Consider the following 15,782-nt stretch of genomic DNA (forward strand, 5'->3'; position numbering starts at 1 on the left):
AGAATCCTCTATTATAATTTTTCCCAGGGGTGGCCGACCACCCTGTATATTGTTCGTGGTCCACCCATGAGCTGTGGTTTTCTATTTTTGTATAATATGAAACAAACATTAAACGAACGGATGATAATTGAATTTGCAGATGGATATCATTATAAAATCGTGCTAATATATGATTTGGAAGTCGTGGATCTGTTTTCCAGCCGGTGTTTCAGAGAGATACGAATGTGGGGGACCAGATGGGCCCGCTGAGAGTCGCTGGTACAGAGGAGGAGATTAACGAGAGTGCGAGAACAACACCCGTATAGAAAGATCCGGTAAAAATCGCCGTGCAAGGAACTGGTTCGAGAGGCCAGACGCGTTCGAAAGAGGCTAGGAACGGTCTCGGGTAAAACGACGCTCGGCGGGAAAGTCGAAGTCGCGTGGCTCGCTGACGGGCCCCGGCATGAAAGTGCAAGTGTAACTATTACAAGCGACGCAACCGGCCGGTGCTCTTAAGTAATACGCGGCGAGGCTGTTGCGCGCCTTGAGTAACGCGAAACATAGTGGAGATGCAAGAAAAACACCCGGGCGAAAGGAGAAAAGGAGTGGGAAATGGTGTTGAGCAAAACGGGAGGGGAAGTGAAACGGAGACAGAATGAGAGCGAGAGTAGGCCGACGATGGAAAGGAGCAACCACACACGCCGTCAAACCTTGTTGACACTCGCGAGAAATTGCGGCCGCGTACACGCCGAGAAAACTGGAGGACGTCGACGAGCTTTCCAGCAGGTTATCCTATCTTATCAACGTCCATTCGATTATGTCACCATTTTTCTCGCTGTCCAATCGATTCCGCCGCACCACTTCGAGCAAATCTTTATACGAACCAGTCTTTCCTAACCTTAAGCCTCGAACATTTGGACCTACACTTGGATCTCGAATTCTCGAAACGAAAATGCACCGTTCCGACCGGGAAAAGACATTAACGCTTAGGAAACTGATCGAGTTACGCCAGACCGGACGTAGCCGCGATCTGTTCGACTTGAAAAGAGAGTAACATGCCTCGCGAGTAATTCAAGCAAATCGAGTAAAACTGAAAGTCAGTCAATTAGGTCAAGTAAGTCGAGTCGTTCGAATAAGAATAAAAGAGTCGGAGACCAAAGCTATGACTTCGTTCGACGTACGAGCCGCCTGCCATAACCCTTAAGCCACATTCCCACACGCGCCGAAGACATTCCGAGCATTCAGGCCAACGATGGCGAGTTCGATTCCACCTGCCAAAAGCGAAGAAAATCATTTTATCGCGTTTCGAATCGCAAAACTCGAAACATAGTTTGCGATCAGACGAAATTTTCAAAGTGAAAAGTAAATGTCGATTCCATGCTTATGGAGAATCGAGCACCAGGCCATTTGGACCTCGTTTCTGCTCTCTCAATGGGAATTTCTCACACCTGCTGCGTTACTATGCTACCAGCACTTACACCAGTCACGTGCTACCTTCTCCCACGCATCGAGCACCTCGTCGTCGAATTTCCCCCTCCAAACGAACGCTGGCCAATCGCCTCAAAGCTCTAGCTTCTCGAAGAATATAAAATATCGCGTCAAGGACATTCTTGGCGATTATCGTATCAAGAATTCCAACAAGCAACAAGTCTAACTCGTTACTTGAAGCTTTGAGCCGCAGACGGAGTCATCTTTTAGCAACCGATCGATTTCCAGTATCCACATGCTGCATTCATATTTTTCTATTTCTACGTAACAGCGTGAAACAATTACTCGACCAAACGAAGCACTAATGTCAAGTATAACGTACGACATTGTCGCATCGTTGGCCTTATAACCCGATAGATTTGTTCAGAATTGCGGTGAACGAACAGTTGCCTTCTAAGGTTAATTCTATTAGAGTAATTGACCGAAATACTGCCACGATACCGAGCTAGAAATTTATCGTACGATTACCAAAGCAATTCTTCCCGACAACGAAACATTGTACAAAACTGTTTTATTCTACATATTTTTTATTTGGTCCTGCAATTACTGGAGACACTCTGTATGCGATATAATTTTCTATATTTACTATTGAAAGGGATCCAATTTTAAAGCCAGCGTACAGTTTGATCTATAAATATGAAGTAATTCTGGAAGCTGAGGACTACAAATTTTTTAGAATAGTAAGAATAGTAAGATATTTGAAGAAGGCTTGGCGATCTTTTTTCGAAATTCTAGTTCTGGAGGAAGGCAGGTCTGGTCAGCGACGTAGCTTTGGAAACACGTATACCGCGGTACGTAACAAGCAACGATACGTGAAATCGTCGAAGTAGACTGTATCGAGGTCAGAATAGCTTCTGTATTCAGAACGTTAATTAAATACGTAATTTTGTCGTACGCAGAAAGAAAAAGTACAATCCGAGCCATTGGCAGTGTCTCCGGATCCTTGGATCGCGCAACGAATGATCAAATACAAAACAGCCGGTTGATATCGCGCGATAAATCCTCCTATTTGCCAAATAAACATAATCCCCTGCCTCGCGTAACATAAATCAATGGAATTGCGTCGACGACGGATCGGAGGGTTTCTACGGGCGTGAAATGAAACGTTAATCGAATCTTTCTCGGATACTTGCGAAACCAGAGGCTACCGACAGTTGCCTATCATCTTCGTTACAAAACAAATCCGTCGACATTTATTGCGAGCATCGTAATTTACCGCGGCTAATCTTGCATTTGAATTAGAAACTTGTAATTTGATTAAAAGAACCAACCGTTCGTTTGACTTTTCAAAGCAACTGGCACACACTCGCGTTTCTGAGTTGTAATTTTATCGTTCGATTATTATTTTATTATTATTTAACGCGTTCGATCGTCGTCTATTTTATTTTTTATTTAACCTGGGCAATGGACCATTTACGTGGGGTATCGAAAAGATTTGAGCTGAAGGAAAGAAATTTTTCTAAGCGTACGACCACGTGGAAAGCCATAACGATCGACCATGGTCTCGATCAATGGTAACGTTGCATAATATAACGGTATAACGCAGCTATATCTCGCAAAGATGATTTGGCATTCGTTCAAAAAATTTCGAGTTAGAAATGCTGCCAGCGACAAAATTATGGAATTACGTAACTATGCGAATCCTAGCGCATGATAACATCGACTAATAAGGCGTTTAAGTGACACCAAACCGCGTGAAATTAATTATGCTAAGACATTGGGTGCCAGGATTACGCAAAATCATATGATCGGCCATGAAATATCTATTATATATTATAAGAGTCTTACGAAGGTCAAAAACAGTGATCGAACAGTTAATTATTATTCGTCATTGGTATTCAGTCGTGTCGTTCGTAATGACACACGTTTGAAGCTACTAAAATGGTAACTAATTTTTTCAACGATAAAAACAGTCGGACCAGTAACTAAAATAATCTTTGTATTTGATTCTTAATAAACACAACCACGTGTAATGTAATAATACAATTCTCTACATTCAATAAAAATTCTACTCTATTAGATGTATTTATTATCGGAGTTGTTGAATTCTATTTCGAGTATTTTAATCGATCGAATAGTGGAGTTCTGGAAAAAATGGAGTATTCCTCGGCTGGATTTTCGATTGTTTGGATACATCGAGCAATAACGAACAAGTTTAATCGACGGATGTTCGCAAAAGGCGTCATCGACTCGAACAAAACGTTGCACGACCGGATATGCCGAACGAAAGGGAACACACACGGAAGCTTTATTGTTCGCCAACGTGGGTGAGGTTTGCGCCTATAGTGTTGGGAATAAAATTCAATACGCGCTCGCAAATATAAATCGATTCGACAACGATTTATACGTTTAATACTACAATCACAAAAAAGATTAAATTATTCAAATTGTACGTTTCCTGTGTTCGCTACGTATTTGACATCGATTGTAAATATGTTGAAAATATTAGCAATTCATAGGTTTAAAATAAGGTTACGTTAGTATTATGTTGCTCAATGCCAAAGGTGTGTTATTTATGAATTTAACGCGCGGAAAATCGAATACATTCGATGCGAGACACGTTCGGTTCCGAAACTATAAAACGGTTTTAAATCGTTGGTCGCAAGCGTACATACATAGATGCGAGGTGTCTGTATATCGCATTATCTGCTCGTATAAGGATTGAATGCGTTAGGTTAGGATCACGATCCATGCTAGCCTTTAAATAAATCGAGTCGCATTTTATCACGATGCGACGTTTTCGATTTGCTCTTTCGGTCTTCTTCCGGTACGTAGAGCTTTGGTCAAGATTATAAATAAACAGTCCTGAGTGTTTCAAAAAATAAAACTAAAATTCAGATCCGAGGAACGAGTAAACCAGACCAATAAATTTTCAACGATCTATTTATCGAGTTTCGATTACTGACTGCGTTATGGTTGATCGGATCTGCGATCTATGGTGCCCGGTAGAAGAGAATGCGAGTGTTAGCACGTGTGACGAATCAAGCATACGATAAACCGCGTTGAACGACACGTTAACAAGGTCGACAGACTCCACCGTCTCGAGGTTACGTCCAAATTTTATTTATTTATTTATTTATTCAAAAATTATACGAAAAAGCAGGTTGCTACCCGAAGGAAGATGTTCCCCCTGGCGGCTACAATTTGTTTTTCCATGCATCCTGTATACTGAATACTGTATTTTTAGAACACCCTAAAGAAAAATTGTGTATACATGGCTGTGTCCTTATTACGAACATTTCATTTGCTTAAAAATTTCAGAGACCACGTTGTTTTGGGTGAAAAAGCTTGATTTTAAACAAGGAAGCTACGAAGGAGGCCTTGAGCGAGCATAGAGTTTTATTAACTCAAGAATGGTAGGATAATTTATTTGGCCATTAAGAATTTTAAATAAGAAGATAGCATCGGCCAGCTTCCTACGACCTTCCAGTGTTAGCATATTCAGTCGACGAAGGAAACGATCACAGTTATGCTCGGTGCAATCTACTTTGTAGCAGAGATGGGCAAAATATTAACAAAATCAGCGACACGATTTATGAAACCAGAACCGTCCAAAGATTTATTAATCGTTTCGATAACATAGTGTGAACGCACGAGGATCGATTACCTCGTTATTTCGAAAAACGATTTCACTAATGTAGTGACGAGAGTTACGAGTAAATTCCATTGCATGGCACTTTGATATATTTGGTTCCTGGTTATTGACCCTACACCAGGTTTCAAGTTTATGTAAGTCGGCTTGGAGCATTTGAGCATGAGTTTCGGTGCCAACTTTAAAGAACAATTTTAGATCATCGACATACAAAAGTATTTATATAAGAAAAAATATTACCAATCTCGCTGATAAAAGTAAGAAAATATAACGACTTTGGATTATGGTCGCCCGGGACACCTGAGAACGCGCGCAGCTTGTTCGAATAATGATCGATGATTAAGGACTCTTGCTATTTTTAAAAAATATTGAAAACGTAAGCAGGTCTTCGCGTTAAAATTACTTTTCTGAATAGGTGTTATGATCATAAATCGAAACCTTGTTAAAACTTGTTGAAACCTAGCATAGATTTACCGTGGTGCGATAATATTGCAGGAAGCGCGCAAATTACACAAAAGCTGCTAATGTTTGAGCAAAATATTCATGAAGAAGCGTTAATTTGTTAGTGTTCAAGGTTACTGGTCCCCCTGTTAACAAGAATAAAACACACCGCGAAAATAGATCCCAGTTCGAAGTAGTTTGTTTTGCGACAACGATAGATCTAACTGGGAAGAAAACGCGAAGTAACCAAAATTAAAATTCCAAGTACGGTCGAAGATAATTTCAAGCCTTCGAAAACCATTAATGTCCATCGTCGAATTACCTCAACGATTCGTTCGAGCAGTGAGACGTTCTTTCGCGAAGTAATTGCGCAAACCTAGACGGTGGATGGACTATTTGTGCAATTTCGTTTGGCAATACGAGCAATCTTCTCGACTTTACGAGATAAGAAGAGAAACATACTTCGCAAGGTTCTTCCTTGTTTAAAAAAGAAATTTTAAGAAGCCTTACCGTGTTATCTCGATCGTCAGGAAACTATAATCGAGAAGATCGTTTTTGTATTTGCAAACGAAGTTGGCCAGTCGACGTATCGTTTACGTAATTACCGATAATTAATTAGAGCAGCCAAAGTACGATCGTGATCCAATAGCTCGTTAATTTTTTCGCGAATTTCGCGTTCGAGCAAGTCAATGGCTCGTGTTTCGCGTACTTTCTAAATGCGCAAAAAATTCTTCGCCCAAAGGCTTCTCCCATCCTACAAATCCGCGATTGTATCTTTAGGAAGACTGCTTTCACTCTCGAGTGCCATTTATAAACGATTATTATTACGGTGCAACGCGAACGATGACCGAATTCATTTTACCACGCTATTGCATATTCCTGTAACAATAACATCCACGCTCGTTACGTCGATTGATCAAAATACGCGACTGTTTGTGTGTGCGTTTCACGCTGCATCGTCGTACGAAATTGTACTTGCAGGATTACACGCGTTCGATGATCGCGTTTGCGTGGCCTGCAAATATAGTAGAGCAGATAACGTTACACGTTGTTTACTATTAAACAATTAAGCCTGACGTTCTCATCGCACGGTGGTTTACGGTTGCGCAATTAACGACTTCCCAGGTATGTAAAAAAAATCAGAGATGCACTAAATTCTTATCTAGATTAAAGATAAACATCTGTTTCTCCGTTGCACGTTGAATAACAGTAAAAATTACAGAATGGGATGTTTCGTAACGAAGTGACTTAAACGTAATCGTTCCTTCCATTTATCGTCGCGAATTAATTATATTTTTCTAAATGGGGGACGTAACCCTTAATTCTGCATTTCTGCAATTGGGAAAATTGTTTGAGGGAACTGGGAGAAAGATTCGAAGGATGACGAATCAATGAAACAACGGGAGTCGTTTTCCGCGAGTCGTCTCCCTTTCTATTCGTGAAATCTTCACAGGAAGAAGAGAGGAAGACGATCAAACGCGAAACTGATCGAGTTTTTTTTCCCGTGGAAATCAAAGACCGCGGTTTATCGGGTCCCCTGCAGCCACGGCAAGTGCAGGGAAAGTGCATAGCTGCATGAAGTTGCAAGTTCCACAGAGCCGCTGTAACGCGTTAATGGTACCGCATGACGGGATCTTGGTTCAATATGGTGGGGATCGAGAGAATCCTCTTACATAACGATCGCTCTGAAGTCCTTTCTGAAACATCGATCAACAATCACGGAAAAACCACCAAACTGCATCCTTCGTCCACCTCCTCGAAATTTCAGATAAATATGGGCAAATAAAATTTAGAAAAAGAATAATTCTAAACAAACATAGGGGAGTAAAAAAGAATGGATGTTTGATTCGAACTTCGATCTAAGAAGGAGGGTAGCGAGATTTGTTTTATAAAGAATCGACGTAAAAAAATTATTTTCTGTGATTTACAGATGTCCCCCTTACACTTTTGATGAAAGTTTAATTTGAATTAATAATGATTTTTCCAGAAAAAATTCACAAATGTGAGATACTTGATCCTTGATCCTTCGATATTGCGCGCGACTACGATGCATTGAAGGCGTATTATTATTAATATATTTCTTGAAACACATAACCAAGGAATGTAAGACAAGGTAACAAAACCTGTAACGCAGGAAAAGCGGGTATTTAACGATAGATCGGAGATCAATCGCGGCTCGCCGTAGATCTGCGCTCGTTGCCGCCTTTTCCAGCATCACGCGCGCTCTGACAACTTGTCTCGCGTTTCCTTCGTTGTTTGAAGAGGCCCGTCGTTTTATTATATCGACTGCACGCAGCTCCGATGGACGGTAATCAGTCGAGAAGTGTATTTATCGCGTCGAAGAGATCGATAAAGCTGTCTCGATCTTTCGTCGCTGTATCCAACGGGTGGTTAATTGTTCGGTTGCACGTCAGTCGGATTAGAACCGATCAGAAGTTCGCGAAGTCGCTAAATCTACCCCGTTTCGTCGACGTCGGGGCTAACGAGCGAACCAACAATTAACATACCTACTCCATTTTTTTCTTTCTCGATCGCCTCGCGGTTAGAAAAATACCGACAATCCCGGCGGAAAGTTTAAAAACTAATAGAGAGAAAGCAAAACTCGTTTCGACCTCTTTCAGAAAATTGTGTCGCAACGTCCTCTCACGTAATAGCTAAACGCGTATAAGTTGTACACGATTGCTACGTCTGCGTGAACCAGCCCCCATATATCAAATATTGAAGGGAAAATTGGATTCTTAGCTTCTTCGGGGGTCAAATGATAAATTATAGCGAACGCTAATTTAACATCGTATCTACGATACCTGTAAAAGTCTGTATATTTTCGTATGGGGATTTAAAAAGTTACCAGAGGCGCAGAGAGTCGTCGAACGTTTCTGGAAAACGGAATATGTAAATATCTGATAAAGTTTTGCTGTTTCGAAGGCGAATAGAAGCTCGTTTTTAGAATAAATGACGATATGTTAGGTGATTGGAGATTCACCGCGAATCACGAAACTCGAAAACTTCCGTGTTGAGGCTCTCAAGCAGGGAGGTCGTTGTTTTAATTCGTTGTTCGGTTCGGTATTCGACTATGACGAATAATTCTACACACGGCGTCACTTGTCAGAGAAACATGCATTATTAACGATACGCCATGAATATTGCGTATCAGATTAGCAGGGTATGGCAATTAAATTATACCGTGACGCGATTGACGCCAATAGCAATTTGTGACATTCAAAACAATGAGTTATTAAATAATCAATCAAAAGCATTTCGTTTAATCCTTCGATCCGTATTCTGTACGAGTATCACGCAATAGAGACTCTATTATTATCATATTTAAACTCGAGCCTTTATTGAGCAAACGTGATACAAATTACGATTCCAAAACATTACGAAAACGAGTCATGTTCATAGTAAAACTGATGTTTTTGAAACTTTCTAGCTGCAATTTTATTATTTTCTAATCGGTGGATGAAGGTAGAAAGTTTCTTCTGATATGCAAGAAATTCGCATAACCATAAATTAAATTGTAAGGCAAGCGGTTAACAAGCACACTTCGAAATGAAAATGTTTTAGCCAAATTTCCAAATGTATAATTGCATATTTCGCAAGAGTAATTATAGTAACGAGAAAAGTCAGTTCCTTCCAGGCATGTTTTTCTACCGATCGTCGTAATCTTGCAAAGTATACGATTTCTGTGGCGGAACGAACACAGGCCCTATTTGTTCATCTCCTAAGTGGGTTAAAAGATATAAATCATTCCCGCCTAGATAAGAATATAAAACGCTGATAAACGCGAGTATGAACTGAGGAGATACCGAAACATCTTCGATCCCACGGGCCTTTACTCGATAAACTTCCAGAATCGAACAAATTCTATTTTCGATCAACCGATACAAACTTTTAGTTCGATCGTGAACAACCTGTTGCGTTTCATTCATGAATTAGAATCCGTTAATGAACGTTTCCTCAATCGACGTCCAGACGACAATCTCGGGCAAAGCACAGCTTGCGAATGAATCTAAAATGTTTATTCATATTTCTTAATCAGATTCGACATTAAAGCGTCGATATGCATCATAATTCTGTCGCTACAATGAGTCTATTTATTGCTCGTACGAGCAGCAAGAAACGTTGAGAACGTAAATACTAAATTGATAAATAAAAACCGAAAGTGCATAAAAATAAAGTGCATTAATATTTATACCAAAACGATGGCGAGACTTAGTTTCACTTAAAGTTGATCGATGCCCCTATTGCATTAATTCATATTTCCACATAATAAATACCGAAGGAACAGACTTCCGGGCATTACCCAAAAATTTTTTATTTCTATAGATCGATCATCAAGAAAAAAATTAATAATCAGTCATATTTGGCTCCCGCGTTTTGTGTACATCGTTTTTCGAAGGTTGTGGGGACCAGGAAACGGAAGAACGCGTTCCTCAAATCTTGTAGCGAGAAGGATCGAAAAACATTACGATATGCTAATCGAGCGAACCTTGACATTTCTAGATCTTCGCGAAATTTTTACGGAAGACGCGTGGGTCGTGTCTGAGAGCCGTGAAGGACACAGCGTTTCGAGGATCGAATCGGTAATTAAACCAAGGATCCAAGATTCGCTTCTCCTTCCGGCTCTCGATCCCAAGGAACAACCGATTCGACGATTAATATGCGCTTCGGATCGTACATCGGATCGAAGGAATACAAAAAGTGTTCCTTTGTTGCTAGCAACTGTTTATTCCAACGTTAGTTTCATCGACCCTACAATAATTCTCTGGATAAAAATTTTAGATCTGAACTCTTTGTACCCATAATGGCTACCTGGAAATAAAAGATACTGGAATACCTGTGCTAATGAAGATCAATTCGATCGATCAATTACGAACGACATTTATTATGTAACAGAGGTAATAATTTACAGATTCGAAGCAGACGTTAGCGAGGGGGGACGATTCTTTTTTGTTAAATTCGTGGTAACTCAATTACGAAACGAACAGATACGAATGCATATTGTATGAGTTCAACGTTACGGTGACAGAGTCGATTACTTAGTAACCTATCTTTATGCAATTTACGACGTTATGAAGATACGATAAATACTACGTACTCGAATAAACGTCTAATTTGTTTGCGATTGATTTATCATCCCGAGTTCATTCGGTTTTCAAATCATCTCCTGTCAACTTTTATCGAGTTTCGTAACGCGAAGCATACCCATCGGGTCTGTTGTTCGCCGAACAGCTGACGATAACTTTTATTTTACTTTTCTGGTATTTTGCGAGCGCCGATGGAGACGGAATCTCGCGTCGCAAATATTTTCCTCGTCGAATGGAGCGAGGGAGTCTCGAAAAAAATTTGCATGGCATTCGAAATTTGTCGCGATCTAAACTCTGGACAGAAGACACACGAAATGAAAACTTTTGGCCTTCGAAACTCTTTCGACAACAGCCTAGTCTAGTGGCTTCAAACACGCCCCTCGAATAAGCGCGTGGCGAACGACTGGAACGTGAATCGAAGTCAAATCGACTGCTCGTACGCGATGATTCACGAAGGGGCGTGCATGAGAGTGGAAGAAAAGACTTTTCACGAAGATGACACTACTCAGGATTCCTAAACTTGGAAATCTTGAAAGTCTCGAGAATCGTAAGACTTTAAAGATTTCTAAAGACTCGAATTGAATCGAAAGCAATTCGATTTTCGTATCGTTCTCAAACATCATCGATTCGAAGTCTATTTAGACCAAGAAAATTGCTCGCTCGAAGTCTGTTTGTTCCAAGAAAATAGTACAGCAGCCCAATTAACTCTCGGTACGATCGAATCCACGCGTCTGAAAACGAACTCCGGTTATTCGAAAGGAAAATCAATAGGTAGCGTTAAGAATTAGCGTTTGTCCCAATACAGGTTCGGATAAAAGAGCTAAAACTAGATCGAAGCACGAGCCCACGACTCTTGGAAGATTAACTCCAGCTATTCTTGCGAAACTAAATTAATTTTACACTTGCGGTATTTTTTTTTAAATTTTCTATATAAAGAAATAATCTTTTCGTGTTTTGAACTGTTAAACGAGCGTTTATATTTAAATTTCGAAGGGAAATCGAGCGTCCAGGCACACGAGAATCATTTCGATTCGACGTTCTCTCGGCTCCTTTAGGAAAACGAAATTGCATCAGCGGAATGCTCCCGACTACGAACGACTTTAACGATTCCGTCAACTTGTTCCACGGATCTACGTCCTAGTTTAGAAACTCAGTTTCAGCAGTTCGATGTAGCCTAGCCGTGTGCATGTACAGCATATGAAAGCGTTTTATCCGCTCGCCTCGAATCTCCTCGTTGGACTCGTTCCTAAGGTTTTGTCTCGCTTCGAAAGTAGATCCCAAAAAACGCATTTGTTCTTCCCGAGCAAATAAAACAGGGGCTAACGATTTTCGGGCAATCTGATGTTTGTCTTCGATAAAATATCTCGTTGACAACCTCGGAACTCAAACGGAGACCAAATAGGGACTCGTTCCCGATCTAAACACGCGCGAAAGTCAACGAACATGGGTTCAGCGGGCTCTCGTTTCGTCGAATGATTATTTCTATTCCTACATCAAAGATAATATTTTTATAGTTTGTCCGAATAGCGTGTCCAACTCTGGTTCAACCGATAATATTAACGATTTTTTGCTGAGAGATACTAGTATACAATTTCATATTCTTCTAGCGTCGAGTAAAGATTGGAACTCGAAATACTCAACGATCAAAAATTTATCTGCGATTCGAAGGAACTTCTGTCGATTTCTGGCGACCAGGTCCGCGAAAGATCGTTTCCGCGTGACTGTTGTTACGTCAGAAGGAGAAACAAAGTAGCCACGGTTGTCTAATACCGGGCTGGTTCCACGACTAGTTACTTTCTTCACTTACCGAAGAATCGAGCGACCACTGGGACAGCGATCTCGCGTAATTGTCTCTTCCTCTCCCACAATGGAACACACACTTCCCCGTTTTTCTCGTCGTTGACACTGACGACGATAGTCTATTTATTTTCTAACGATCCGAAGATCACGGTAGCCGGGCACGACGGGTCGATGATTCGCGACGACTTGTTCAGATCGATCATAGAGGAAGCATTTGGTACCCGGAAACGCGTGACAAGATGCGAATGGATGCGTGTAAAAATTGTAGAAAATATAAGAAAAAGGCGGGAGTGTGCGTTTCGCGACGCGGATAATATATATATATATATGTATGTATGTGTGTGTATATGTATATATACTCGCACGAACGAACGCGCTACCGCCGTGCCAAGTCGCGGACTGACAGTGGTTACGCCGGTGGATTGCTTTTAACCGAGCCGCCATATTGGTACCGCATCCCTTCTACTCTTTTGCGATCCTTCGATCGTCGACGCGGGATCGAGCAACGTTCGTCGCGCGCCTCTTGCCGCCCTTCGCGATCTTTCGTATTTTTTTTTTTTTTTTTCCTTTTCCTCTCCAGTTTTTTTCCTCCGCCTTTCCTTTTCTTCCGTTCCGGAATTATTTCCACCTGCGAACGCATTCCGTGGCGTCTCGTTATTCGCTCCCGGATCAACCTCAAATATGTGACCAGCGAATTATCGGGCGAACCGATAACTTCGTACGCAACGAACGGACCAGCACCATTTACATCAAACTTATCGTTTGCCCGTCACTTTTTCCACAACACGGTTAATCAGCGCGTAGACCGTAATTCGTGGCGTTTCCGCAATCCTGCTGTAATCTGAAGATTATACCGCGTTTAAAGCTCGCGCGATCGGCGCACGTCGCTGTAATAATCGCGCCAATTTGGAAACCGTTTAGGACAAATTTCTTGTCCATTTCCAGAGACGGAAACGTTTTAGTTTTTATCGATAAATAATTATATTACGCTTTGAATGAAACTATGGATCCGAGGAACCTGAGGATTCTGAGTTGCAATGACGCTACTTGAGACGGTTTCTGTTCATAAGTACGAAAAACAGGAATGTTATTAAAAACACAGGCTGGCGATTGAAATGTTATAACGAAAATATAAAATACGAAGGCAACGATGACAGACATGCCCATAAAAGGAGTGTCTGGGAGACGGTGACTATAAGCGAATCCTAGAATATAAATTACAGACAATAATGCTGTTAAAGTGATCCAACTTGAATCTATAAAATTTCGGCGCGGATATACCGGGCGTTTCTTCTCAAGGTTCTACCTGCTACAAAGAGGCTACTTTTTTTCTCGAACGGACCAAGGAATTTAGTATGATCATCGATGACTTTGAAAAGAAACGGCGGATCATTGACCGTTCTATGTGTTTTTTTTCGGGTGGTCGTACATCGAGGCCGCCCAAAGATGTTATCATAAGCGTTACACAAGTCGCGTAGGAAAAAAAAATGGATTTGAAACGATACGAAACGCGATTCCTTCGATATTAGAAGAATATCTGTTAAATCTTGCTTGAGAATTTTATTCGCAAAAAATCTAATCTCTCTTTAGAAGGTTTTCGTTTCCGTGTCCATCCAGATTCTCGATTCTCGATTTCCAATATAAATATTGATTAATACAAATATTTGATGCGAGTTTATATCGACAGTTAGAAAAGAATCGATTTGTATTACTACCGAATAAAAAGCCAATCGAAGATGGCTATCGATCGTTGACAAAAAAAATAAATATGCACGAGGCAGCGAACGAAATATGTAATTTGAAATTTAGGAATATAGGAGAATGCATTATTTTGCATAAAAATGACGTCAATGAAGCCATTATTTAATTTTTAAAATGGTTTGCGACCAAACGGAGGACCAATTTAAGCGACGCATCGATAAATAGTTTGTGTTTTTTGAGTTTCCTGTAGTCTTGACTTTTAAAGGAATTTATTCCATATTATATTCACGTATGCTTATATATATATCGAGAACTAATTTACAATTTAATTTACAAATGAAAGTACATTGAAACTAGTTCACGAATAAATCTAAATTGATTGTATATCAAGAGACACTCATTAAATACGTACTATTACAAATTCAATCTTGGTTTAACATTGTTAATCATTGTTCACACACGGTCGAAATGTCAACACAATGAAACTCCTATCCAGTTGCGTTTATACACATATTTAAACAAGCTTCTTGCACAATCGTGGAGAAAAATGATCACAAATTTTCAATCGAAAAATCCACGTAAACTACATCTGAGCTCGTTTGAAAAATTGGTCAAGACTCGAATTGTTAATTAAATGTCAAACGACGAATATATATCGTGCTACGAGTATTGTATTTGGACATCGACTGCAAAGATTGAGAGATTTTCTCTATTGTAAATATTGGAAAGATCTCTTATGACACTGGATGCATCCTGGTTGTTCTAATGCCAGCATACTTTTCATTTAAACCAGAAATTGAATATAATAATGAAACAATAATGAATTCTTTATTTGTCAAAGTGTACATGCATGGAAATTAGAGTCAAAGTACAAACGCCAATTTATTTCGCGAAATTATGTTGGAATGTTCAACTTGAAAACACCGACCGTCACCTTGGCTACGTTAAGTAACGATTATTTGCAATTCTTTAACATATGTTTCCTGAAGCAACCGAGGAAACTCTGCGAAATTAATTGTGTGACGACAAAATACTTGGACGTTGGATCGTTCGTTGCCACTGCGCACATGCACGGGCAATTTTATTCACGAAAACCGTAAAATAATTTGCATGTACGCATGATAGTGAATTAAAATTGTAATGGTCGAAATCGTGCTTATACATATACAAATCAACCACAATCTTAGCTTTTCGAAAAATATATAGCAGTTCCTTCAAAAAAGCAAGTTAATCGTTCAATAAATTATGTGCAACGGCTTTTTACATTACAAAAATTTTTTTATAATATTCCATGTAATTTTCCATGCTCGTATCTTATCATTTGCTGTGGACACGATGTAAATAACGTGTAAGTCTATCGAGTATTGTTCGGAAAAAAATTTATGAATTATTAAAACGACCGTTTTTCTTCAGATTCAACAAGTATACTTCACGTATTCGATCAATTAATATTAGTTCCAAATGATTTCTCATAACCTTGTTGCACATTGCGTGTAATTTTTTTCAAGATTTACGGACATCACGCTGTCGATCACATTAAACTGTACGGTATTTCTTTTGATTGAAAAATGGAGATTCTAGAAATAGTTTTTAGTTTTTCTATGACTTGGATCTGTTCAAAAATAAAAGTCAATTTTAAACATCACGAGTTTCGCGCTCGGAAACAGAATTTTTCTAATCGATTGGAAGGATAC

At 39.9% G+C, this 15,782-nt stretch overlaps 1 protein-coding gene across 3 annotated transcripts in view; it reads right to left on the bottom strand.

The window, feature by feature from the left end:
• LOC143340423 (very long chain fatty acid elongase AAEL008004) overlaps nucleotides 1-15,782 on the bottom strand; it is a 46,243-nt gene that overhangs the window by 19,016 nt on the left and 11,445 nt on the right. Inside the window, exon 1 of one of the 3 annotated variants that reach the window (XM_076762351.1) lies at nucleotides 12,395-12,804. The exons of 1 other annotated variant lie outside the window; for it this stretch is intronic. The gene's annotated coding sequence lies outside the window, so the exon portion shown is untranslated. Of the gene's footprint in view, nucleotides 1-12,394; nucleotides 12,805-15,782 lie in introns of those variants that run through there. One more of the 3 variants, XM_076762349.1, reaches the window with a different exon arrangement.

This window comes from Colletes latitarsis, chromosome 3, assembly GCF_051014445.1.
Source record: "Colletes latitarsis isolate SP2378_abdomen chromosome 3, iyColLati1, whole genome shotgun sequence".
In the NCBI taxonomy this organism is placed as follows: Eukaryota; Metazoa; Arthropoda; class Insecta; order Hymenoptera; family Colletidae; genus Colletes; species Colletes latitarsis.